The sequence below is a fragment of the Chlorocebus sabaeus genome, chromosome 26, assembly GCF_047675955.1.
Source record: "Chlorocebus sabaeus isolate Y175 chromosome 26, mChlSab1.0.hap1, whole genome shotgun sequence".
NCBI classification, from domain to species: Eukaryota; Metazoa; Chordata; class Mammalia; order Primates; family Cercopithecidae; genus Chlorocebus; species Chlorocebus sabaeus.
Genome location: NC_132929.1, coordinates 42,630,549 through 42,657,786, shown reverse-complemented (window position 1 = coordinate 42,657,786; position 27,238 = coordinate 42,630,549). Strand labels below are relative to the sequence as shown.

At 49.3% G+C, this 27,238-nt stretch overlaps 1 long non-coding RNA gene across 1 annotated transcript; it reads left to right on the top strand.

Moving 5' to 3' along the window:
• The first annotated feature begins 2,056 nt into the window (after positions 1–2,056).
• Positions 2,057–26,685, top strand: LOC119628062 (uncharacterized). Its single transcript, XR_005244355.1, has 3 exons — positions 2,057–2,232; positions 15,974–16,224; positions 26,396–26,685. It is a non-coding gene; the product is annotated as an uncharacterized lncRNA (long non-coding RNA).
• Positions 26,686–27,238: the final 553 nt, after the last annotated feature.

The window sequence follows — 27,238 nt, the reverse complement described above, 5'->3', positions numbered from 1 at the left end:
TGACCTCGTGATCCACCCGCCTCGGCCTCCCAAAGTGCTGGGATTACAGGCGTAAGTCACCACGCCCAGCCCTTCATAACCATTTCTAAGTGTACAGTTCAGTAGAAAGAACATTCGCATTGGTGTGCTACCATGACCACCCTCCATCTGCAGAACTGTCCATCAGCGCAAACTGAAACTCAGGGTCCACTAAACACCAACTCCCCATCCTCTCCTCCGCCAGCGCCTAGTAACTATTCTACTTTCTGTCTCTGTGAATTTACTACTCTGGGAACCTCACATGGGTGGAATCCTACAATGTTTGTCTTCTTGTGATTATTAGCTCCATTTTAAAGGAAGGAGGCCAGGCGCGGTGGCTCATGCCTGTAATCCCAGCCCTTTGGGAGACCGAAGCAGGTGGATCACGAAGTCACAAGTTCAAGACCAGCCTGGCCAACATGGTGAAACTCCGTCTCTACTAAAAATAGAAAAAATTAGCCAGGTGTGGTGGCGGGCACTTGTAATCCCAGCTACTCGGGAGGCTGAGGCAGGAAAATCACTTGAACCTGGGAGGGCAGAGGTTGCAGTGAGCAGAGATCGCACTGCTGCACTCCAGCCTGGGCGACAGTGTGAGACTGTCTCAAAAATAAAATAAAATAAATATAAATATAAAGTAAATAAATAAAGGAAGAAAGGAAGGAAATGGGGCTGGGCACGGTGGCTCATGCCTGTAATCCCAGCACTTTGGGAGGCTGAAGTGGGTGGATCATTTCAGCTCAGGATTTTGAGACCAGCCTGGGCAACATAGTGAGACCTCATATCTACAAAAAATACAAAATTTAGACAGAGGTGGTGTGCACACCTGTAGTCCCAGCTTCTTCGGAGGCTGAGGCGGGAGGATTGCTTGAGCCCAGCAGGTCAAGGCTGCAATGAGCCGTGACTGTGCCACTGCACTCCAGCCTGGGTGACACAGCCAAACCCTGTCTCAAAAATTAAAATTAAAAAGTAAAGGAAGGAAATGGAGGCTCAGAAAGACTAAGCCCCTTGCCCACAGTCACCAGCTGGTTAGTGCCAGCTAGGATTTAACCCAGGGCTGCCACACAGCCCTTCTGAGTTAGCTGGCATCTTCATGGGTCCTCCCTACTCCAGGTGAAATAGCCTGAGGCAGGTGTGAGAGCAGGGATGAGGGGAAGCCCAGACACCTGGCTTTGGCCCTAGAAATAAGTCAAGGAGGCTTTGGTTTTTATGATCACTCCCTTGAATTCGGCATGAAGGTGTTCAGCCAGGAGGAGCAGCGGAGGGTGCCAAAGTCTTTTTCTCCTGCTCTCTGAGGCCCAGCTGGCTTTTCCAGGCCCTTTCCCCTGGAAGGCAGGGCAAGGGTTAGACAACTTCCCAGAAAGGACACCGTGAGACATCCTCCAGAGCCTCTGCCTCACACCTGGTTCTCATTGCTCATTTTCCACGACAGATCTTTCTGGTTGCCCAATGTGTCAGCATGTCTAAGCCCAGGGGAGTCAGGGAGGCTCAGAAACAGACCTTAGCCTCAAAGACCTTATGGAACTAGGTGATGGCAGTGTCACTTGAACATAAGTGACCACAGGGAGGTGGGACTGGCTGAATACTCTATCAGAGGCTGAGTGAAAGGGTTAAGGAAGTCCACGTGCACAGGCCATTTCCAGGTGGGGTGGTCAGGGAAGCCTTCCTGGAGGAGGTGGCACTGAGGTGGGAGGACCTAGAGGGGGGTTGAGGAGAGGGAGTGGAAGTATAGCTCCCATAGTAGGAACAGCCTGAGCAGGAGCACTAAGGCCTGTGTCTGTCACTTTTGTTACTATGGTTAAGGCAGAGTCTGGGTCCTCACTCTCTCCAGCAAGTTCTCTGTAAGAGTGCAGGGTTAGTGAGGGATCCTGGGGAGGAGGGAGACATGGGCTTTCTAGAGAGAAGAAAGGAGCTGTGTTCCCTCATTGGCCTCAGTCTTTCTCTTCCCTCTCTTCATACCCCTTAGAAGTGCAGACATTGCAAAGCCCATCTCCCTTCAGAACTAAAGCCGCCCCTCTGATGGCTGCATCCCACCCTAGGAAGAAAGAACTCCAGTGGCTGCCAAGAGCCCCTGCCAGATGCTCCTCCCCACCACCCTGGCATCTTGTGCATAGTAGGTCTCGGGAAATGCCTCCATCATGGCTGCTACTGGAAAGGAAGGCAAGTCTCCTGTTTGTTGCCCAGAGTGCTGGCTGTGAGTCACCTGGAGTTTCCTAGGTGAGTAAGTCAGAAGGTTGAGGGAGGGGCAGGAACAGGCAGGTGGAAAGAGAAAAAAAAAAGCACTAATATTTCAGAGGAAGGAGTGGGCACCCCCTGTTATGGAGAATTCATGAAGTTGTCAAGCAGGTGGTAGCATTGACTAAGATGACCTTTAAGACGGAGGAGGTTTTAAGAAGCAGATACGAGGAATGGTGGTGAGAGCAGGCACCCCCAGGCACAGGGAACAGCATGGGCAAAGGCCCAGGGTGGGATGGGGATAGTGTGGGCCACACACAGGAACAAATGGACGTGCCCTTTGGCTGAAAGCCGAGATGGGTAAAGAGGAGTCTTGGCATTGAGTTTGGAGATGAAGAGAAAGGCCAGAGCATGGCCACTCTGCAGTGGGACTCTCTTGGGAAGGGCATGGAGAGCCTTTGGAGGTTCTTTTATGTATTTATTTATTTAACTTTAAGTTCTGGGATACATGCGCAGAACTTGCAGGTTTGTTACATAGGCATGCATGTGCCATGGTGGTTTGCTGTACCCATCAACCCGTCATCTAGGTTTTAAGCCCCTCATGCATTAGCTATTTGTCCTAATGCTCTCCCTCCCCTTGACAGGCCTGTGACAGGCCCCAGTACGTGATGTTCCCCTCCCTGTGGAAGTTCTTGAGCAGACAATGTTAGGAAGGGTAAACAGGCAACGGTTTCCACAATGCACTAGAGCCCAGAAAGGAGATCACCAAGGGGTCCCATGCAAGAGGTAACAAGATACTGAGCTACCACTGTGTGGAAAGGAGCAAAGAAGGATGAGACAGGACTTACCAACAGGCCATCCCACAGAAACAGAGGACTTCTAGTCCATCTTCCTGTTTTTCCATTGGGAAGACCAGTAAGAATTGCCCAAGGTCACCCAGCTGATTAGGTGGTTGACGTCTACTACACCTAGGCAATCCTTAATCGATTGGTAGTGGCTGCCTGAAGGGTTCTATTGAGCTGTTCTGAGGCCTCATCCCAGATGAACTGGAAGGAGTGGCATGATGGATTAATGATGTCTGCCACTAGCAAAGGAATTGCGGAATGGCTTGAGCTCCACCTGTTTGTTGTCTCTGCCCGGGTAAGCCTCTCTGCGCCCCAGGGTGAATATTTCTGTCTTCCCCAGCTTATAAAGTACTTGCAGGGATCAACAAGATCATGTGTACAAAAATGTTTAAAGGCTAGCAAGGCTGCCTAAGTAGGAGGGGTTGTTCCCACAATGATGCATGCCTGTGGTAGCCGCCTTGATCCTGGTGCCAGAAAAAGCACACAGCCCCCCAACATCCTCAACACCTTTTACCCACCAAATGTCCCCAGTATATTGACTTGGTTGTTGACTAAGGAAGGTGTAGTCACAGGTGGCTGCCCAGGGGCTGAGACTGGGGAGCAGATGGAGGCCTGACATATTTTAACAACTGCAGATTGAGGGCTCCGTGAGTCACCCAGCTCCTCGGCACATGGAATTGAGGGCAAGGCCACTTTCATGATCAGAAAGAGTCTGACACTGTGAGAAGGTGCAGCCAGTGAGCTGTTTCTGCCCCATATTGTTCAACTCCAGCCTTCGGGCCACCATGGGCTTCACTCTGTCCCCTGAACACCACGGCATCAGGTTAGCCACAGGCAGGACTCCTATCCATACCTGTGGGTCGTGTCTCCTTACCTGCTTCCAGAACAGTGGATCCTGAGGGCTGGGGAAGACCTTTCCAGTGGGCTCGGATCCACAGGGATTTTCTTTCCATGGGGGTTTTTGTAGGGAGATGACTTGCTGAAGCAGAGACTAGATTCAGACTCACAGGACCCAGATCGTGACCCCAACTCTGCCACCCACCGGCTATGGGACCTTCAGCAAGTCACCTAACCTCTGTGCTTCTGTTTCCTTATCTCTGAAATGGGGATAAAATGATCTGCTCTGCTCAGCTCCGTGGGAAGTGTAAGATTTAACTCTCTGAAATCAACTTGCATTCTCAAAGAACTGCTGTGTTTTGAAAGTTCTGTCATACCCATTTTCATATTTGAGTCTCACAGGGCTCCTGTGAGGTACACAGGGCAAGCGTGTGCATGATCCTCATTTTACAGAAGAGGAAATTGAGGCCCAGGGTCAAAGTGCCAGTTAACGGTGAAGCTGGGCCTAATTTCAGGTGCCTGTGCTCAGTATGTTGGGTGAGGGAGTGGGGGGGACACCCTGTCTGAGAGCTCCAGTCAAGTGTTGAAAAGCCAGAAAGGGGACCGCCACTCAGCCAGGTCTCTGCCACTGCCCTTCTGCTGTGGGGATGGGGCAAGCCTGCAGTCCCCATAAACTCCCCTGTGCCGTCACATACCCTCTCTTCCCGTCACACGCCTTTCCCCTGCCCATCAACCGACTCAGTGAGAGTCTCTCTTCCTCGGAGAGGCAGTTGCACAGTACCCATTGATTGAGCCCAGCCTGGAGCTGGGAGCAGAATAAGTGTGTATTTATTTGTCCCTGAGGGGCCCCTGTGGAACCCCTCGGTGACCTTTGACTCTTGTGTCTGGATGTGGAACATCTGCCTGAGTCACACAGTCTCTGCCTCTCAGGTCTCCTGGAGCCACCAAAAAGATCCCATTTCTTAAATACCCGTGTAGTGCCAGGCAGAGCCCTGTGCGGGTTCACATAGGCCGCCACTGACTCCTTACAGCTCCACGAGGTGTGTCAGTGAAGGAAGCTAAGTTATCCTCCAGCAACCTCTCATTGCCATGGCCTCTACCAGGTTTGTCTCTCACTTATGACTTTTGAAGGCTGGTAGGGACTTCTGTTCCATGTCCTCTTTGTTCTGACTCTGCAACCCAGACTGGCAGAGCAGCTACCATCAGAAACACGGCTGGTCCCCATGGCAGAGAAAAGGCTTGGCGGGCCTTGCATCAGTGATGACACGAGCCAGCCCAGAAATGACATACATCATTTTTGCTTAAAAGCCATTGGCCAAAATGAGTCTCATGCAATCACTCAGGTGCTGAGAAACACTGGGGAACAGGAGCAGGGGAAGAACAGCATTAATTATTCCCATCTTATATTTGTGGGCATGGCAGTTGGAAGCCTGCCCAGGGGCACACAAGGGAGTAGCCACGCTGGGAGCTAATGCAGTCATGGTTGCCCCAAACCTGAGCCCATTCTTTGGTACCATCCTGACCCTGAAGAAGGCTGCCCAGGGCTCAGGAGCAGCCTGGGGATGGTTATAGGGTCTCCAGGGACAGGATGAGGTCAGCAGGCCTTTGGGATGGATGTCCTGGCTAGGGCCGCTTTAATTTGTGGCATGTTAAAGGAATGATTAAATGAGAAAGTGTTTCCAGGTAGGGTGGTCAGGGAAGCCTTCCTGGAGGAGGTGGCACTGAGCTGGGAGGACCCTTCTTGGCCAAATCCTTTGTAGAAAGGACACCTCTGTTCAACAAAGAGGTACCAAGTTTCTCTCAGATGTCTAGTCAAAGCCTCACAGTCCAGCTGAGGAGCTGGGATGAACACAAATGGCAATCAAAAAGTCAGTCTGAAAGGCACCAAGAACACACACTGGGGAAAGAACACCCTCTTCAAGAAATGGTGCTGGGAAAACTGGATAGCCATATGCAGGAGAAGGAAACTAGGCCCTTACCTCACCATACACAAAAATCAAATCAAAATGGATTAAAGACTTAGATGTAAGACCTGCAACCACAAAACTACTAGAATAAAACATGGAAGAAATGCTTTAGGACATTGGTCCAGGCAGAGATTGTATGAGTAAGATTTCAAAAGCACAGGCAACAAAAACAAAAATTGACAAGAGGGACTATATCCAACAAAAAAGCTTCTGTAGAGCAAAGGAAATAATCCACAGTGAAGAGACAACCTGTAGAATGGGAGAAAACATTTGCAAACTATTCATCCAATAAGGGACTCATATACCGAATACACAAGGCACTCAAACAATACAACGGCAAAAAACAATCTGATTTTAAAATGATCAGAGAACCTGCATAGATATTTCTCAAAAGAAGATAGGCGAATGGCCAAGAAGTATATGAAAATATGCTCAGCATCACTAATCCTCCGGGAAATGTAAATCAAAACCACGATGAGATACTACCTCAGCAAGTTAGAATGACTATCATGCTAAAAAAAGACCAAAAATAATGAATACGGGCAAGGATGTGGAGAAAAGGGAACTGTTACACACTGTTGGTGGGAATGTAAATTAGTAAAGCCACAATGGAGAACAGTATGGAGCTTCCTCAAAAACCTACGAATAGAACTACCATATGATCCAGCAATCTCACTAGTGGGCATTTATCCAAAGGAAAATAAATCAGTATATTGAAGAGATATCTGCATCCTCATGTTTATTGGATTGAAGCACTTTTCGCCATAGCAAAGATACGGGATCAACCTAAATGTCCATAGACAGATACATGGATAAATGTAGTGCACACAGTGGAATATATTGAACTACAAAAGAATGGAATCCTGTCCGTTGCCGCAGCATGGATTAACCTGGAGGACATTACATTATGTGAAATAAGTCATGCATGGAAAAATAAATACTGCAACTTCTCATTCATATGTGGGAGTTTAAAAATGAGCTGGTAGAAGTCGAGAGTAGAATTGTGGTTACTAGAGGCTGGGAACAGTAGAGGAGAGGTTGGTTAATGGATATGAAGTTACAACTACTAGAGAGGAATACCTTCTAGGGTTCTGTAGCACTGTAGGGTGAATACAGTTAACAATAATTTAGGGTATATTTTCAAAAAACTAGAAGAGAGGATTTTGAATGTTCACAACACAAAGAAAGACTAAATGTTTAAAGTGATACATATGCTAATTACTCTGATTTGATCATTACACATTGGATATATGTGTTGAAATATTCTGTATCCCATAGATATATACAGTTATTATGTGTCAAGTAAAAATAAAAGGAAAAAAAATTTTAGAAGAGTCAGTCTGTCCTTAGGACTAGAAAAGTAGATGATTGGACAACCACATCTACTTTTGCTGCCTCTCAGAACTCACTAGAAAAACAGTAAATAGTGGCTTAAAATATATCTGTATATCTGTAAAGATTAGGAAGCAGAAGAAACAACAGCAACAAAATATTGGAAGATGGAAAGCAGATGGGCCACTGTATATGAAACCCAAGAAAATTGAATACTTACCCAGTAGTGGGAAAAGCAAGAGTCAACCAGGCTTACATTCAGAATTTTTAGAAGGTCCAGAAACTGGAGGCTCCAGATGCCTCTGGAAGTGGAAATGAAGAGGGGCTAAATAAGGGAACTGACTGAAAGTCTGTTTAAGAAAAAGACAGACCTCAGATTCTCTCTCTACCTCTAAATAATTTGATGTCTACAGCTAGCTCTCTCACTCCCCGCAAAGATTGGAGGTTATTTTCTTGAAGGGGTAATATACGAGGGTCTCTTGACAGATGGGTACCAGCAAAAGTTGAGAGCAGAGGTCCCATATCACCTGCTGGAGAATTAAGTGAGTGTATCGTGTTGGTGCTGACACCACCTGCGTCCTAGCCCTCCACCCCTAATCTCTACCCAAGCCCTGGCAGCCAGGCTTCTCCTTTCAGTCAGGAGACTGGAATAGTCCTTCCTGAAGAAACTGAGCACCTCAAAAAGACGGGGATGCTGACATTAGGGGCTCCCCAACTAAGTGACCTGGCAGACCTCCTTACAGGGGCACCTGCAGTTGACAACTCACTTCTAGCTAGCTGACTCGTTCCTCATCACCACACATGAGCCCACAGCCAGAGATTCACAGGCAGCTGAAGAGAGCCTCTCACATGGAAGATCGCTGTGTATCTACCAAACAAACAAAAAAGCAATTTGGGAGTAAGACTCTGCAAGGGAAGAAATTGCAAAATAAACAAAGAATACTTGTCATTACTCCAGAAATATATGAGATGTGCTATGAGAAAAATCTTCAACAAATTAAACTTAACAGAGGTCAACTGAGCAAGGAACAATTCATGAATCAGGCAGCCCTGGAACCAGAATAGGTTTAGAGAGACTCCAGCATCGTCTTTTGGTCAAAGAAGATTTATGGACAGAAAAAGGAAAGTGATACACAAACGGAAGTGAGATACAGAAACAGTTGGATTGGTTTCAGCTTGGCATTTGCCTTATATAAACATGGTTTGAACAGTTGGCCATCTTTAATTGGCCAAAACTTGGTGATTGGCATAAGAGTAGGTTATAGTCTGTTTACACATCCAATTAGGCTGCAGTTTACTATGAACAGAGAAATCTGTAGGTCAAACTTAAAATATGTGAGAAGATACCTTTAAGATACACTTAATTTAACAGATGAGATTATAATCATGAAACAAGAATGGGATCCTATGAAAAAATTATAAAAATAGCTCTTCCTTTTCACTTTCTCTCTTCCTTTCAATGGTCCATTAGGTGGAGCAGCATAATGTGGGTGTGCTCTTGGAAGGGGGGGTCTGGGGTGGTCCAGTGTCTGAGTCCATGTTTTATTGCTTTAACAGAATACCTGAGACTGGGTAATTCATAATGAATAAAAATTTATTTGACTCATGGTTCTGGAAGCTGGGAGATCTAAAATCAAGGGTGTGCATCTGGTCAGGGGTTTCTTGCCTTGATATTATATGGCAGGAGGCAGCACATGGGTGAGAGAGCACTCAAGAAAGAGAAGGAAGGGGGCTGAGCTCATTTTGATGAGGATACTGCTCCTATGATAATAAACCCAATCCCATGATAACAATACTAATCCATTCACGACAACAGAGCCCTCATGGCCGCATCACCTCTTAAGGGTCTCACCTCTTAACGCCGTTGCATTGGGGATTAACCATATAATTCTGCTCCTGGCCTCCAAAATTCATGTCCTCACATACAAAATTCATTCCATCACAATGGCCCCAAAAGTCCAAAGTCTCATCTAAATCAGATACGGGTAAGACTCAAGACATGATGAATCCTGAAACAAGTTCTTCTCCAGCTGTGAGCGTATGAGATTAGACAAGTTATGTGCTTTGAAAATACGATGGTAGGATAGACATAGGCTGGACATTCCCATTCCAAAAGGGAGAAATAGGCAAGAAAAGAGAGGTATCTGGTCCCAAATAAGTCCACAACCCAACAGGGCTCATGTTAGATCTTAAAGTGGAAAATAATCTGGGACTCCATGTCCCACCTTCTGAGCATACTGGAGTAGGGTTGGGCAGCTCCACTCCTATGCTTTGCTGGGCTCAGCCTACAATGCGGCTCTATGGATTGGAGTCTTGTGCCTGCATCCTTCCTGGGAATGTGGTGCACACTGGTAGCGCCATCATTCTGGGGTCTCAGGAGTTGTTCCACCCTCATGGCTCCAGGAGGCATTGCACCAGTGGGACTTTCTGTGGCAGCTGTGGCAGCTCTGCCCCCGTGGCAGGTTTCTATCTAGGCCCTCAGGTTATCACATGACATCTTCTGAAATCTAGATGGAGGCCACTATGGCCCCACAGCTCATGCACTTCCTATGTCTGTAGAGTCAGCATGATGTGGTTGCTTCCAAGGATTACTGTGCCTTTCAGAGCTGCAGCACGAGCTGCCACTGGGCCTGGGTGAGTCATTGCCGGGGCAGCCAAGGGGCACTGCACCAGAATACAAGGAGCGGAGTCCTGAGGTAGCCCTGGGCAGCAAGTGCAGAGGTCCCACAGGCGCCTCTCTGGATACTTCGGCGTCTAGGTCTGAGCTTCCCTTGAAGATCTCTGAAATGCCTTGTAGACCAGGACTCCCTGGAGAAATGGCTGATTCAGAACTGGGGCAGAGAAAGTGCAAGATGAATGTGGAGCATCTTGTGGGGCCAGAAAGCAAGGAAGTGCTCACGGAATGATGGGGACATGTCAAAAGGGCACAGACACCACCCCAAAGGGGTTCCCATTGGTAGCACCAAAATATGTAATGTCGGTAACAGGCTATAATCCATTGAGTAAAATAAGAAACCATGAGTCCATAGTCACATGAATAAATAAAGGAGTAAATTGAACAGGACAGTTACATGGCATCAAAGGGCCTCCCACAAAAATACATACCAATTACAAAGAGCAAAAGAATAAGTCGCAGGGAGAAGTCTGGCAGATGCCACCCTCATCGAGTGATCAGAATGGACATCAACAGGAATGGAACAGATGGAAACCCTGCCCCGCCTGTGGACTGCAGCAAGGACACAGCGTCACAGAACCGCCCTGTGGAATTCCCGCCAGAGATGCAGGACCTGAATCTAGCCGTGAGAAACATTAGACAATCCCAAACTGAGGGACTTCCCACAATAGTGCGGTGGTGGGAATGCCGAGGAAATGCCAAGGAGCTGTTGTAAACGGAAGCCGACTGGGGACTTGACAACTACAAGAAGCATGATTCTGACCTGCATTCTTTGCTACAAAGAACATCATGGGGAAAATGGCAAAACAGTGCAGTGGCTGGAGATTACGTGGCAGTGATGTTTCACTGTTTACTTGCTGATTTTGATGGCTACAGCAAGGTTAGTTAGAAGATGACTTTGTTTACAGGAAACAGGCACTAAAGTATTTGGTGGCCAGGCATGGTGGCTCACGCCTGTAATCCCAGCACTTTGGGGTCAGGAGTTCGAGACCAAAACCTCGTCTCTACTAAAAATACAAAAATTAGCCAGGCATGGTGGTGTGCACCTGTAATCCCAGCTACTCGGGAGGCTGAGGCAGGAGAATTACTTGAACCCAGGAGGCAGAGGTTGCAGTGAGCAGGGACCGTGCCATTGCACTCCAGCCTAGGTGACAGAGCAAGACTCCATCTAAAAAAAAAAAGAAAAGAAAAGAATTTGGTGAACCTGGGGAGTGATTTCAGCAAGTTACTATTAATGGTTGGGGGCTGGGGGAGAATGACTTGTACTGTACTTGCAACTTTTTTGCATGTATGACATTGTTTCAAAATGAAAAATAATTAAAACTTAACGTAACAAAAAGTGAAAGGGCCTTTGCTTTAGCTTTGGGAGAGCGTGTCAAGACATGTTTCTTTGTTGGTGCGAGGACGCCCTCTTGTGCTTGTTAAGGCACAATGCAGCACGCTGCCCCAAGTGGGGTTTGACACTCGGTTCCTCCTCTACAGCTGTAGATGTCCTCAGAGGTCATCTCATCCAACCCCTTGTCTCTGGCCAGGGTTTCTCCTCACCTGATCAAAAAGATACCTGTGTCTTCAACCTCCAGAGTTCCAGAATCCCTTTCTGGCCCTGCCGCTGAGAACTGCCCTGGTAGGTTCTCTGGACATGAAGTAAGCTGTGAGCCAGTGTGATGAGGGACAGGGCCAGTCACAAGGGCTGCAGAGGACAGAGCCCAGCGGGAGGGCTCCTAACCTCTGCCCAGCCTTGGGCACATCACCTCCCTGCTCGTAACTTCAGTTTCTTCATTTCTACATTGGAAACCATGAAACTTGCCCAGACTTTCATGGGAGCTAATGAGAGGAAAAAAAATGGGTCCCAGTTTCCAGTTAATGGGTGACTACATGTCCAAGCCGCCTGAGGAAAGCCTGATTTACATCTGCAGCCCGGCGTGATTACTACTGACCCCTCGTTCTCGCTCACAAGTGTCTCTGTTTGGAAAATACATCATCTGGTCCCCCTACCAAGTATAGATGATATCCCGGGTGAATGATAAATCACACAGTCACCCTGCCACCTGTGGACTCACTTCCTAATGGATTTTTCAATGGTTTATTCCCACCCATTCCACTCTGGACATGACCCTTGTCAGAGCAATGAATGCAAACTCATGTTAGTGCCGCCACTGACAAATCACAGAGTGAGTCCCGTCTGCGAGGGGAGTTATATCCACCTCTGGGGGCTGGGCATTTGGTGGCCAGCTAGCAGGGCAGCAGCTCTTTCTCTGGAATTCCAGCATCCTGGGCAGGCAGCTGGGCCCCAGGGGCCTGAGTGTGTAGGTTACAAAGTGAATTGTTGAAAAGGATATTTAAGATCATAGTTTAGTTTTGTGATGGAGGAAAATGAAGCAGCATCTCAGTCCCTCTTTCTGGAAAGGGGGATCCAAGGCTTTGAGTGTTAGGGTGGGGCAGAGGTGAGTGAGGGGTGAACAAGGATTACAGTGTTTGTGTGTTTTGGGGGCTGCCACCAGATTTGGTCATCCTGGGATGGATCTGGTTTTCCTGGGGTGGGGGCAGGCCTGGGAGGATAGGGTGCCTTCAGGATCAGGGAGAGGGTGACAAGGTACCTGGAAGAAGATGGTAGCTCTGGATATTCTGCTGAGAGAGGAGATGAGGAGGCTGTGAGTTCCTGAGATGGGGTCCTGTGCCTGCTCCCCAGTGCAGGCAGGCCCTTGTTGGGCTGGTGTTGGGGGTCAGGGGACTGGACAGGGGTCTTTGGTGGCTCTGTGCACAGCCAGCAGAGTGGAACATCTCAGTAGCTGGCTCCATGAAGCAGGGGCCAGAGGACAAAGAACAGGTCCTGCAGCAGACATTTGCAGAGGAAAGGGCAGCATCCACGTCAGTGTCACAGCCTGGGCTGTGGGCCCGGCCCTACCCCGTGTCCTGGGACACCAAGTCCATGCACAGCCTCTTGTAGGATTGAAGAAGGGGTGGAGATATAGAGTGCTGCAGAAATGCTCTAGAAATTGGCCCTTGTGGGTCAGGCGTGGTGGCTCACACCTGTAATCCTAGCACTTTGGGAGGCTGAGGCAGGCAAATCACTTGAGGTCAGGAGTTCGAGATCAGCCTGACCAACATGGTGAAATCCCACCTCTACTGAAAATACAAAAATTAGCCGGGCGTGGTGGCGGGTGTCTGTAATCCCAGCTACTCCGGAGGCTGAGGCAGGAGAATCGCTTGAACCTGGGAGGCGGAGGTTGCAGTGAGCCAGGATCGTGCCACCGCACTCCAGCCTGGGCGACAGAGAGAGACCCGTCTCCAAAAAAAAAAAAAAAAAAAAAAAAAAAGAAGAAGAAGAAGAAAGAAACTGGCCCTTGTAAAGGGGATATGGAAGGCATGGGGATACAGATGAGCTAGATTTAGAAAACTGAAGGACTGGGACGTTTCTTAGACCCAAGTGTGAAGAAGGTTTCAGACGAGCTGCAGGAACTCAGTGGGTTCCTCTGAGAGGGACCAGGCTGTCAGGGAGCTGGGCTAGGGGTGCAGCAGAGACTTGGAGTTCAAGTTTCATTTTTTCTCATTATTATTTTTTAAATGTACATTCCTGTGCAAAGGGCATATGTTCTAGAAAACAGGTAATATGAGTGTTTCTAGGACAGGAGGTCATTGTGAAGTGTGCCACTGAGTGGGGCGCCTTCCATGGCCAGGTGCTTTAGGACATGATCTCGAACCCTCACATCCACTCTGTAGATAGAGACGATTACCCTCATTTTTCAGACGGGGAAACTGAGGCTCCATGGGGAGCCATGACCCCGCTGAGCTCTTACAGGCAGGTAAGCGATGGGGCTGGGATTTGTCTGTCTGTGTTGTGGCCACTACGCCCTACAACCTGCCTGCACCGTCGTAGGGTGCTCATTCCCTGGACCTCTTTGGGTTTCAGGCCCTGGCCTTTGGAGCTGTGGAGGGAGAGTTCGTGAGGAGGCCTGGAAGACCGCGACCCTGGAGAAGCACCTGGTGGTGGCCTGGGGGTCGCTGATGGGCGTCAGGGTCAGCAGTCAGAAACAGGAGCTCTTTGGGGGCTAGGCAGGGACAAGCCAGGGCCCCGGGACACCTCTGTGCCTGTCCCTGGCCTGGCCCCAAGCCCTACACTTCATTTCCACCTTGCAAATCTTGCCAACTTGAACCCTACAGAGAAGAGGGTTCTGGGAAAAGCAGTTCTGAACCTCAGGGGAGAGCAAAGGTGCCAAGTGACACCCTGGCCCAGCACAGTGCCCCTAGGGCCTGGCCTCGCCACTCCGGGTGCCGAGTCCTCCTTTGTAAGAGAAGATCCTTCGCCAGCCCTGGCCTCCTTGGGAGACTCCACAAACGCGTGTGTTCAGGGAGCCTGGCAGCTGCTTTGTGCTCAGCACACATCGCTGAGTCCAAATAGAAGGTCTTATGTTAAAACATAACTTACGGAGAACGCGTGGTGACGCTGTGGGCTGGGAGAGCTTCGTATCAAGGTAGCAGCTGCGTCTTCAGGCTCCTCAGTGTCCTGAGGGAACCGTCAGGCCTCTCAGGGCAGCTGGGGGCTCTGGGGGAAGCTGCAGTTGGGAAGACGGCTTGGCAGTGGCCCCTGCCCCTGACACCCACTGGACATGGACACAGACCAGGACCCCCTGCCGCAGCCTGGAGCCAGGTAGTGTGGCTCAGCACTGCGGCCTTGCAGGGGGCCCTGGGCTCCTACATTTTAAAGGGAAAGAAGATGGAGGGGAGGGAGACAGGACAGAGAGGTGGGGAGCCTTTTCCATCCCTTTCTGGTTTCCTCTCCCCATCTTCCCTCTCCTCTCTGACCATCCTAAGGGGCCCTCAGTGCTGTACAGGTTACAGAGTCCCTCTTTTCTCCCTATGGCCCCTGCTCTGGCATTAAGATGTGGGGACGAGAGAGGGAGAACAGGGCCCTTTCCCTGCCCCGCGGAGCTGGCCCTGCTGGGGGTTCAGGCGCCTCCCTCCAGAGCAGGCTCTGGTAGCCTGGGCAGTTGCTTTCACAGAGGGTTCTGTGCAAGTGGCCCCACGCCTTCTCTTCCTGCAGGGAAGCACCACCAGAAGGAAGCCTGGCCTGGGGATCCCAGAATGAAGCCAAACTCCATCACCCCTCTCTCATGCCAATCCCTACCTGCCCCCAAACACCCCCTCAACTTTCCCCACAGAATTAGCCAATTAGAAAAAGTTTCTCTTCCCAGCGACTGTAGAGAGGCAGCCCCAAATGGGGTGGGCTGTGCTGGGACAAGGGACAAAGATGCTAGTCTGAGTCCAGCCCCTGCTGTGGGGCGGCTGTAAACCTTTGGGTGAGTTTCTTTCTAAGCTTTGGACCTGAGTTTCTGCCTGTGATGAGCAAGCTCGCCCCTGCCTCCCCAGCCCATAGGCAGGATGTGTGGGAGGTGAGTTCAGCCCCCAGCACAGTGCCAGGTGCATGGTAGACACGCAATGAAGTACAATGTGGGACTTTTTTCCCCCCCGAGACAGAGTCTTGCTCTGTCGCCCAGGCTGGAGTGCAGTGGCACAATCTCAGCTTACTGCAACCTCCACCTCCTGGGTTCAAGTGATTCTTCTTCCTCAGCCTCCCGGGTAGCTGGGATTACAGGCACACACCACCACTCCCAGCTAATTTTTGTATTTTCAGTAGAGACGGGGTTTCACCATGCTGTCCAGGCTGCTCTCGAACTCTTGACCTCGTGATCCACCCGCCTGGGCCTTCCAAAGTGCTGGGATTACAGGCTTGAGCCACTGCGCCCAGCCTTTTTTTTTTTTTTTTTTTTCTTTTTTTGAGACAGGGTATCACTCTGTTGCCCAGGCTGGAGTGCAGTGGCACGATTGCAACTCACTGCAGCCTCCAACCCCTGACTTCAAGCAATCCTTCCACCTCAGCCTCCCAAAGCTCTGGAATTACAGGTGTGAGCCACTGTGCCCGGCCTACATGTATTGTTTTTTGTTTGCTTGTTTGTTTGGGACATGGTCTCGCTCTGTCACCCAGGCTGGAATGCAGTGATGCGATCTTGGCTCACTGCAGCCTTGACCTCCCAGGCTCAAGCGATCCTCCTACTTCAGCCTCACCAAGTAGCTGGGACTATAGGTTCATGCCACCATGCCTGGATAATTTTTTGTTGTTGTTATTGTAGAGATGGAGTTTCGCCAGGTTGCCCATGCTGGTCTTGAACTCCTGGACTCAAGTGATCTGCCTGCCCTGGCCTCCCAAAGTGCTGGGATTACAGGCTATGTATTGCTAAAGAAAGAAAAAGCACTAATGGCTGAGGCTAGAGAGAGCTTGCTGAGGAAGAGGGAACATAAATGGGAAATACCGGCCTGGTAAAGTGGTGTGGCCAAAGGACAGCATGGAGCAGAGCCAGGATAAACTGCTCTGGGTGAAGAGGTGAGCCTGGGAGCTTTGGAGCGGGTGTATGGAGAGTGAGCTATTGACCTGTTTCCAACACCAAGTCCCCTTTGAGTGGTCCCACCTCTGTGATGACGTCTCCATCCCCTTAGCTCTGCAGGCCAGAAACCCAGGAGGCGGCTTTAGTACTTCCCCTCATCCCATATCCAATTCATCTGCAAGCCTTGCTGAGTTTGCTTCCTAAAAACCTCTTGCATGTGGTCATTACTCACGCCTTGGCAAATCATAAGAACAGGAGAGGGATGGGCGTGAAGGCTGGGCAGCCAGAGGGGTGGACTCCCGTGGTCCCGAGCCCTTGCTGCATTTGTGGAACACACCCTGGTGTGTGGCCGGGGACGGAGCAGAGCCCCACTTTGCTGTGCCGAGGACGCGGGCATCTGATCTAAGCTTGGCCCCTTTGCTTCTTCCAAGCTGGAGGTGGCTTGTAAGTGAGTGATGAGAAGAAGTAAGGCAGTTCTGTGCTCATCCTCGCAGCAAGGCCCAAGGCCAGTGGTGGCCACCTCACCAGGTAATCCCTGCAGTGTGGGTCCAGCTGGGGATGGAACGCCTGGCTTCCCTCACCCCTGTTCATTTCCTATGCTTGAGTCTCCCACCTTCACATCAGCCCTGAGCACTGCTCAAGAGCCTTTTGATGTGTTCCCTGTTTAATACATGGTTGGTTTCTGTTAGTGTCTGGCTGCAAAATGAGCTGCAGTCGAACCCAGGAGTTCAGAGGCAAGGGGGATGGATCAGGATTTGGGTGGAGGACTTCTGGAAGGAGGTGGGACTTGAACAGAAGTTTAAAGGAAGGGAGAGGGCTTTCCAGGGGAAGGAAAATCTGCCCACAGTGAAAGGAAAGCTCGAACAGTGAGCGGCAATGAGGTGAGGGAGCATTTCTGGGAATAGAAGGGAACTTTGGGGCTCCCTAATTTATAGTCCCTTCCTGGTAGGACCAGCCCCGACTCTAAGTACCTATCACTGTCATTTCACTAAAATGAAAACTGCCTCAAGATTCATTTATGCATACGGCTTTCATTAGGAGGTATGATTAACTCGCTTCATTTGTTCATTCATCAGATTTAATTGGGTGTCTGCTCAGTGGCGGGTGCTGTGTTGGTCACTGGGGACACTGAGATGAATACATATAATCCTTGACCAATCCACAAATTCAGTTCAGAGGGACAGACAGGTACCATTGCAATGCAGCGTGGCAAGGCTATGCTGGGGAATTAGACGAGCTTTGGGGGCACAAAGGAGGCAGCAGGGACCTCTGCCTGAGACGAGTCAGAAAAGAACTTCAGAAAGTAGGTTTCAGTTCACACTAACATGTCAATGACTAATAAGGCATGAGATCTGTTCCTGAGACAGATGAGCAAGTTAATATCGGCCTCATTCACCTGGGGTCAGGATTGATAGACAGGTTTTGACAGCCAGGAGGGAAGCAGGATAGTGCTGTAGTGAGAAGCATAAGCCTTAACATCAGAATACCTGGATTTGAGCCTCAGATCTGCTATATATATATCCTCTGACCCAAGCCAATGACTTAGCCTCTCCGAGCTTGTTTCCTTAACTGGAGCATAGGAATAAAAAGAGGATTTACCTCAGAGAATGTGGGGGCAGATGAAATAAGATGATACAAACAGGGTACCCAGCACACAGTTAACACTCAGCACATGTCAAATAAAAAGTCAAACTCACTCTGAAGAGGCGAGAGGGGAACTAAGAAGAATGAAAGGCCTCAAAAGTACGGCTGAGAAAATAAAATGTAAATAATAGTAACCAATGAATATTGCATGTTGTCATCAATGCACGTACAGATATGCTTTTCTCTTCATTTAATCTTCCTCACAACTCTGTGAAGGAAGTCTCATCATCTTCATTTTCAATTCCATATGTTGCAACCGCTTCCTTTTATAGAGGAGAAAACTGAGGCTCAGAGGGGAAGCCATTTCCCCAAGGCCTCACACACAGCGTGAAGATGCAGTTTGGGTCTTCAGGCCACGCACCTGTGCTTTTGTTTGAGCCTCGTGATGTGGCTGCCTGGGAGGGCTGGAGGGGACCCTGGCCTGAGCCAAGGCTGGGAGGCTGCACTGGGCGCTGCACTGGGCGCTGCAGACTGATGAGGAGACAGAGCTGGCTGAAGTGGAGGCTCAGCACTGGGGAGCTCCCAGAAGGGTTCAGTAGCGATCCCTGAGGGAAGATAGACAAGTGGGCAGGGGAGGCGAGGCAGACGCCTTACAAATGAAAATGCAAAAGCCAAATGTTGTAGGCTTTTTGGGGCAGAGGGCTGGCCTTCAGGGACTGGAGGCAGGGTCTGGTGGCAGAGTTCTGGGCTCCCGCGCTGGAGGAATGTCCTCCCTGGGCCAGGCTTTTCCACATATCTCCTCTGGCCCAAGTAGACATTATAATTCCTCCTCTGCCATTCAGAACACGGAGGTTCGGAGAAGTGCAGTCACTGGCCCAAGGTCACGGAGAAAGAAAGCGGCAAACCATCACTCAAACCAGGGTCTTCTGTCTCTGATGCTATGTTCCTTCCAAAACATGATCCTAGCAGCTAATGAGAATCGTTGACGACTGACTGGGAGCCACAGACAGTGCCAAGTCCTTTACCTGGATTACTTGTGAACTGTAATGTCCCTCCCTCATTTTATGTAGTAGGAACCTCAGGCTCAGAGAGGTTATGTGAGATGCCTGAAGCCATGCAGCATTACAACCCAGATTTTTCTTGACTCAGAAGCCCATACTCCTTCCTCTATAGCTTGTTTCCTGAAGTGTGTTCCATGGGATGCCCATTGGCATCCCGGCAGTGGAGGTGTTGGTGAACAAATATTTTGGGAAACATTGGGTTAGACAGTGATCTTCACGTTAAGGTTTCTCAGAACCTGTAATAACCTATTTTATGACTCTCTGACAGTGGAAATTCATATACACAAACTGATTTGGTCCTTAGAACTCTTTTATCATTAAACATTGCATTTGTTAGAAATGATTTTGTTGAGTTGCAAATAAAAGAATCACCTCCCTCAGTAGTGGCCAGGAACCTGTACAGAAATAAGCAGTCCAGGGCTGATGTGGTGGCTCAGACATGGCACTGGGAACCCAGACTCCTTCCAGTTTCCTGCTCTGCCTTCCTTAACATGTAGCCTTCATCCTGATGGTTGCAAAATGGTCTCAGCCCTTTCAGGCACCACAGCTACATTCCAGGCAGGAAGAAGGAGAAGGCAAGGTGCAAAGGTGAGTTTGAACCTTTATATCCTGGAATCATCCTCCAGCTAACTTCTGCTTACATCTCATTAGCCAAAAGTATGTCACATGATCACTCTAGCTGCAAAGGAGCCTGGGAATGCGAGTATTTCTAAGGAGCACATTATCAGTTGGATGGAATCAGAAGTCTATGGGTAAGAAAGAAGGGGAAGATGGATACCACAAAACCCCTCCTGGGATTAGTGTTCTATGAACCTAATTTGGAAAATGTTTCTCTATACTCAAGCACCACCTTCTCCCCTTCATTTTTCTGCCCAAAGTCAACTCACTCTCCAAGGCCTACAGATGGTCCCTCCTCTGCCAAGACTCTCAGATTTCCTTCACCTCCTAATCCATACCCCTTCCTCCTTGGCGGTTTATGCACTCCTTATCAGTACATTGTGGGTTGTGCAAGAGTGAGGAACATGGATGTCCATCTTCCCTATTTTGTTACCTATTTGCTGCTGGAGGGCAAGGACATATCTTAGTTGCATAGGTATCTACTGCAGGGCAAGTCCTGGCACAAAAGCCAATTAATTGTATGAATGGAGTGCAGAGGCAGAAAGTGGTTCAGAATGCCTTGCTTGGTTAATTGAAGCAAGCACCAACCTAAGCCAGTATAAACAGAAAAGTAGACTCTTCAAGGAGGATCCAGAGGGCTTTGGGGAACACAGGGCCAGAACCTAGGCAGGGCTCAGGACAGGATGGGACAGTCTGAAAGGGCATTAGGATGCCAGGCAGCCTCTTTCCACATGGGTTATTTCATTCCTGTCTTAGAACCATAGGGCTGCTCTAACAAAATACCATAAACCGGGGAGCTTATAAGCAACAGAGAGCTATTCCTCATGGTTCTGGAGGCTGGGAAGTCCAAGACCAAGCTGCTAGCAGATTCAGTATCTGGTGATGGCCTGCTTTCTGATTCAGAGATGGTGCCTTCTCACTGTGTCCTCACATGATGAAAGGGGCAAGAGTCTCTCTGGGGTCTCTTTTATAAGGGCACTAATCCAATTTATGAAGGCTCCACCCTCATGATCTAGCCACAGGCCCCACCTCCTAATACCATCACTTTGCAGGTGAGGGTTTCAACACATGAATTTAGGGGACAGGCAAATATTCAGACCAAAGCAGTTTTGCACTGTCTACAGCCCACTTTTCTCTGCATCTCTGTCTAGGAGGCAGGAAGAAGATGGCAGTCCCTCGGTTCCCAGTGTAAATCAGCTGCAGACCCAACTGACCCACTTGGTCCAATTCCTAAGCCTGGGGAAAGACTCTGAGTAGCCCAGCTTGGATTGGGTATCACCACCTGTGTCTTCCCAGTGTGGGTCAATCAACTGAGTCCACCAGAGTAGGGTGGGGAAGAGATAGTAGGGCTCATGAAGTGCAGTGGGTGAGGGACAGTTAAAGCAGATACCCCAAGATGTGACTACCTCAACTTCAGATATTGTCATATAGCAGGGGTCCGCAGATGATGATCCATGGGCTAAATCCGGCCTGCCACCATTTTGGTAAATAAGGCTTTATTGGAGCACAGCTATGCCAATTCATTTATATATTGTCCATGGCTGCTTTCACACTGCAACAGTGGAGTTGAAGAGTTGTGACAAAGACCATGTGGCCTGCAAAGCCAGATATTTTTTTATCTGGCCCTTCATAGAGCCTGTGTGCCAATGCCTGTATTATAGGGAAGAAGAATGTCTATCTAGGAGACGGGGCAAGGATCTTACGTTCAGATCTGTATCTCCAAAGGCCACGGCAGGGGAAGCTGGATGGATGGATGGACGGACAGACAGATGGACAGATGGATGGATGGATGAATTAGAAAGACAGAAGCTGGAGGCGCTGTGAGTTCTCAGACCACTTCCCTGGATTTTGAGCAGCGCAGAGGGATGCTGGGGAAGGGTGTTTTTTCCTCCTCGTTCACTCAGCCCCACATCTGCTCTTAATTGAGGCGTAGTGGTACAAGCCTGATTGGGAATAGCAGGGGCTGGGATGTGGTGAACATTAGGGAATAGTCACTTGGCGGGCTCCGGAGCTGCCAAAAACGAAAGTGTGCCGCTCGGCCAGATGTTCGCTCATTACCATCCGCTCTTCCTCAGAAACGTTTTAAGGGAACATTTGTTTGTTGAGGAAACACAGCTGTTCCCAGGGAAATGGGTTTCCCTCCTTTGGGCAGAGAAGCGGGGGAGGGGACGGTCGGGAGAGGGACACTGGGGACGCCGTGGGTGGGTGGCAGCGAAAGACTCTCTGTCCGGCCAAGGGCAGGGGTCTGTGTGGACCGCCCTTCCTGACGGACATCCATCCATCCTTTACAGGCTGTCAAGTCCTGGGGCTCGCATTGCAGCCTGACTTTCTCCACACTCGTGCGAAGGAGGGACTGCTAGCTGGGTGTCCCAGAGAAGGAAGCAGAGGCTGAAAGGTGAAGTGACTTGACCAAGGCCACAGGCTCATCAGTGGCTGAGCCCAGTCCTGCAGCTGGACTCTGGTCACTAAGACTCTGGCCCATGCACTGGCCCCTCATGCTCCGGCTTAGAATGGGATGTGTCTCCTTTGGGTCTTGGCCTTAGAATCTCCACTTTTCCAGCCTGCTTGCTCTTCTGTCTCTGCATTTCACTTTTAATTTCCTGTATCTCGTTGTCTTTTCCTTCCCAACCCTGGGTTTCTGTGTTTTCCACTTGATTCTGCCTGCCTTCCACTCTGCCCTTCTTGGGGGACCATGTCAGCATCTGTGGGTGTGCAGCTCCGGCTAAGCAGGGCTCTTCCTCCATCTCCGTCTCCCTGTTTCTCTGACTCACCCCCTGTGTCCCTCTCTACTTTTGTCTTTCTTTGTGCCTAACCAGTGCCCGAAAACACCATCTCAGTGTCTGGGGCAGGATCTGTATGATTTTGCCTGCACTGGGGCAACTTACTTCTCTCTCTCACTGGCAAATATTTCTGGTTTTTTTTCCAGATTGTGCTTTTCAAGTTGTGTGTCATGACTACTTGTGGATCATGAAATCAATCAACAAATGCTAGGTTGTGACCAGTAACTAAAAAAAGGAAAAAAAAAATAGATACAAAATATCCGAATGTGTTGTATATACTTTTTTGTGAATTATTTGTTTCAGTTCTCTGTATGGACCTGGATTCCAAGGTAAAATATTTGCACAATGAGATTTGGTTGAAAATGTTTGAAAACCATTGAGTAAAGGTGCTTTGGCCACAAGTAGCGGAAAAGTCTGACCCAAAAGGACCCCAAAGAAGGAATTAATTATCATCATTACAAGAAGTCCAGGGCCCAAAAGGCCCCAAAAGAAGGAATGAATTATCTCTACTACAAGAAGTCCGGGGGGCGGGGCTGGTGAATCAGGGGCTGGACAGCATCATCAGGGAGTCAAGTTCTTTCCTGTTTTGCCCTCGGCCCTCCTCAGTGAGCCAGCTTTCTGCCCTCATGGTCACAACGTGGCTGCTGTGGCTCCATCCACCCTGACAGGTCCAGGAGAGAAGAAGGAACTGTCTCCTCCCCAACACCCCTTTGTAAAAACCAGGAAATCTTTCCTCTCACATTTCACTGACCAGGACATATGCCATCCCTTAACTCATCACTGGCAAAGGAGGCAGGTTTACCATGAATAGCTTTCACTAACCAGAATGGAGCCCTTCCCACAGTGGGTGGCTGTGCAGAGGAGAGTCTGCAACACAGGCCGGGGGCTTCTCTTGCCAAGGAGAAGATGGAGAAGCCTGTGGGCTGCGCTGCCACCATCTGCCCCAGCCTCTCACGCCCCTTCTGCCTGGGTGCCTGCCTCAGTGTCCCTTTAGTCCCTCTTTTGGTCTGTCTTGAGGGGAGGCCATGGCACGTGTGGGGTATCATTTAGGCTCTCTGTGTTCATTTCCTGTGGCTGCTGTAACAAATCGCCACAAACTGGGTGGCTTAAAGCACAGAAATTGATTCTCTCATGGTTCTGGAGGCCAGAAGCCCCAAATCAAGGCTGGCAGGGCTGGAATCCCTCTGAAGGCTCTAGAGGAGAATCCTTCCTTCACTCCCCCAGCTTCCGGTGGCCCTAGGCATCTTGGCTTGTGGCAGCATCACTCCTGTCTCTGTCTTCCCATGGTGTGAGCATGTGAGCCTGTGCGTGTGTGCGAGTGTGAGCATGTGTGAGCATGTGCATGAGTCTGCATGTGTGAGAGTGGGTGAGCCTGTGCATAAGGGTGTGTGTGAGCATGTGAGCCTGTGCATGTGTGCGAGCATATGTGTGAGTGCGTGCATGATCCTCAACTTAATTACATCTGAGAAGATCTTTTGTTCCAAATAAACTCACATTCACAGATTCCTGGATGTGGGAATATATTTGGGGGTCACCCTTCGACCAAGGCAGTAGGGCCGATGGGCTGTTAGAAAAACATCCCTGATCCCCCATGAGGTTTATAGGGCCCTATTGTTTCTATTCACTGTGAACCTCTTAGACCACACTTGATAGCTTCTGCTGATGAGGTGACTCACGGTGGACCCCTCCATCATTTACACTAATGAGATAATTCAGGATAAGGATTAGCTCTATCAGGAAAAGCAGTCATGGCATTAGAGAGCTGGGGCTTTGAGTCATAGCATATCAGCCTGACCTCTGGGGAGGGGAAGTGTGCTAGAGACTGAATTCCATCATATGGGCAGTGATTCCATCAATTATGGTATGTGAAACTCCAGTAAAAACTCTGGACACTGAAGCTTGGGTGAGCTGCCCTGGTCAGCAGTCTTCTGAGTTGGTCACATTCAAAGTTGAGAGGGTGATGTGTCCCTGAGTGTGTGGTGGGTGCTTTGCATTTGAAATCCACCCATACCTTGCGTACATGTCTCTCTCTCTGGTTGGCTCTGATTTGTAACCTTCTGCTATAATAACACTACAATGGCCAAAAAGACAAATGCTGTAGGATTCCACTTATACGAGGCACTGAGAGGGTCAAATTTATAGACACTGAAACTGCTTGTTCCAGGGTGGTTGCCAGGAGCTGGAAGGAGGGATGGGGAATGGTTGTTTGATGGGTACAGAGTTTTGGTTTTGGAAAGTGACAAGCGTTCCGAAGATTGGTTGCACAACAATGCAAGTGTGCTTAGCACTGCTGAACTGGACACTTAAAAATGGCTAAGATGGTAAATTTTGTGCTATGTGTATGTTACTACAATTTAAAAAATTATAATCTTAAATATAGTGCCTTTCTGAGTCCTGTGAGTCTTTCTAGCTAATGATCAAACCTGAGGGTAATCATGGGAACCCCTAAATTTGTAGCCAACTGGTTAGAGCGTGGGTGGCCTGGGGAACCTGTGAGCTTGCAGCTGATGTCTGGAGTGAGGACAGTCTTGTAGAGGACTGTGCCCATTACCTGTGAAGTGTGGCCATGCTCCACGTAGATAAGAAAAGGGGAGGAAGAAAGTGAGAGCTGACTTTTGCACCAAGTGGCCTTTGGAATCCCACCCAGCCCTGAGTTTCTGTCATTCCTTTACAAAGACCCCCCAGCTCTGGAGCCCTGCCCCCTGCCCACCACCACCTATCTGTTCCACTTACCAGTGCTGGGCTCCTTCCCCTTGATTCCCTTTTTAGGATGTGTGTGTGTATGAATGAATGTGTGAGTGTGTGTGTGTGAGTGAGCATGAGTGTGTGAGTGAACATGAATGTGTGAGTGGGAGCGTGTGTGACTCTGTGTGTGTGTATATGTGAGCATGTGTGTGACCATGTACATGAGTGTGCATGTGTGAGTGTGTGACCATGTGTATGAGTGTAAATACATGTGTGTGAGCATGTGCGAGTGTGTGCATGAGTGTGCATGTGTGAGTTTGTGAACATGTGTGAGCATATGCGTGTGTGAGCATTGTGAGTGTGTGTGAATGTGTGAGTTTGTGTGTGAGCGTGTGTGAGCATATGCATGTGCATAAGCATGTGTGAGTGTGTGCATGAGTGTGCATGTGTGTGAGAGCATGTGAACATAGGCATGAGTTTGAAGCATGTGCATGAGTGTGATCGTGTGAGCATGTGCATGAGTGTGCATGTGGAAGAGTGTGTGTGAGCCTGTGCCTAAGTGTGAGTGTGACCACGTGCAAGCATGTGCATGAGTATGTGTGAGAGCGTGTGAACCTGTGCATGTGTGTGAGAACATATGTGAGCATGTGCTTGAGTCTGCATGTATGAGCGTGTGTGAGTGCATGTGTGAAGGTGTATGTGTGAGAGTGTGCGTGAGTGTGCATGTGTGAGTGCATTCTCTTCCCATCAGGACTGTGAGCTCCTCTAGGCCTAGAACCAGACTTTCTACCTTTCTGTTACTTGCACCACCAAAGTGTTTCCTGATGAACGGATCCAGACTTCTCTCTCTTCCCAGCCTGAAGGACTGCCTCTTTGGTGGACACTCACTGCCCTGCTTCTATCGTAAGAGTTTGTTTCTTTGAGTTTGTGCTGGATTGCTCTTTGGAGTCCTTGTAGACAACAGGAAGGAAGAGAGCTGTTCAGCTACAATCCAGCACAGTGACTAACAAAGCAAACAAAACGCTGCCTGGCTGCAACCCGAGCTGGCCACACCCACCTGTGGTCCTGAGGCCACGAGGAGGGATCAGATCCTCCTTCCCTAGGATGACCTCGCAGCTCCTGGGGATGCGAACTGTTTAATTAGAACACCTTCAGTCGGAAATGCTCATCCGTTTATAGGGAAAACAGCAACAGGCTTTTAAGGACATGCCATAAGTTTTACAGTTATTGGATTTTTCAACTTGTTTACAAAAGCAATATTGTTAAATGGCCAACGGCCAGGCCCAGTTGTTTTTCCTCCTGTGCCTTCTGACGACAGGAAAGCATATTATCTCCCCCCAGCCAGCTCCCGGGAGGTGTGTGCAACTGCATTCCATTTTGCTATCTGTTTAATTATCCATTCAGCCCGGCTTACACTAAAGCTCTTTCTCGTTTGTTCACAGCCAGATTTGCTCTGGAATGCAGCAAAAAGCTCCTTCCCGCTTTCTCAGCCCCTGCAGCAGCTCCTGCTTCACTCCGAGAAAATGCCAGCCCCCTAAGAACCTGTCCCTTTGGAACAGTGGATCCAAAAGCTGACCCAAGAGACCTTGAACTTAACACCTCTGTGTCATGGGCTCCTTCTTAATAATAGAAAGAAGATTGCTTTAGAAGGCTGGTTTGCAAACCAGCCTGCTGGGCACTAGAAGCCTTGGGAAGATTTGAAAAATAAATCTTATTGGCCTCACCATTTCACTTTCTGACTTACAGGGTGTGGGCTCTCTAATCTGATTGTGTTTTTTGTTTGTTTGTTTGTTTTTGTTTTTGTTTTGAGACAGAGTCTTACTCTTTCGCCCAGGTTGGAGTGTAGTGGCGCAATCTCGGCTCACTGCAACCTCCACCTCTGGGTTCAAGCGATTCTCCTGCCTCAGCCTCCTGAGTAGCTGGAATTACAGGCGTGCGCCACCATGCCTAACTAATTTTTGTATTTTTAGTAGAGACGGGGTTTCACCGTATGGGTTTAGCTGGTCATGAACTCCTGAGCTCAAGTGATCCGTCCACCTCGGCCTCTCAGAGTGCTGGGTTACAGACATGAGTCACCATGCCTGGCCTAATCTGAATTTTTGAAAGCTCTTGCAGGTAATTTTGATACCTAGCAGCTGGAGCTGGAGTCCTTTGGCCTTGATCACCTCTGCCTGTCTTTGCCCCTGAAGTTCTGTGATGCTCTCTCCTGGTGGAGGGTGAGGGTGGGAGGCCAGGCCTCCTCCCTCTCTTCTTACCAGCACTGGGTAGGAACTCCACACCTGCCC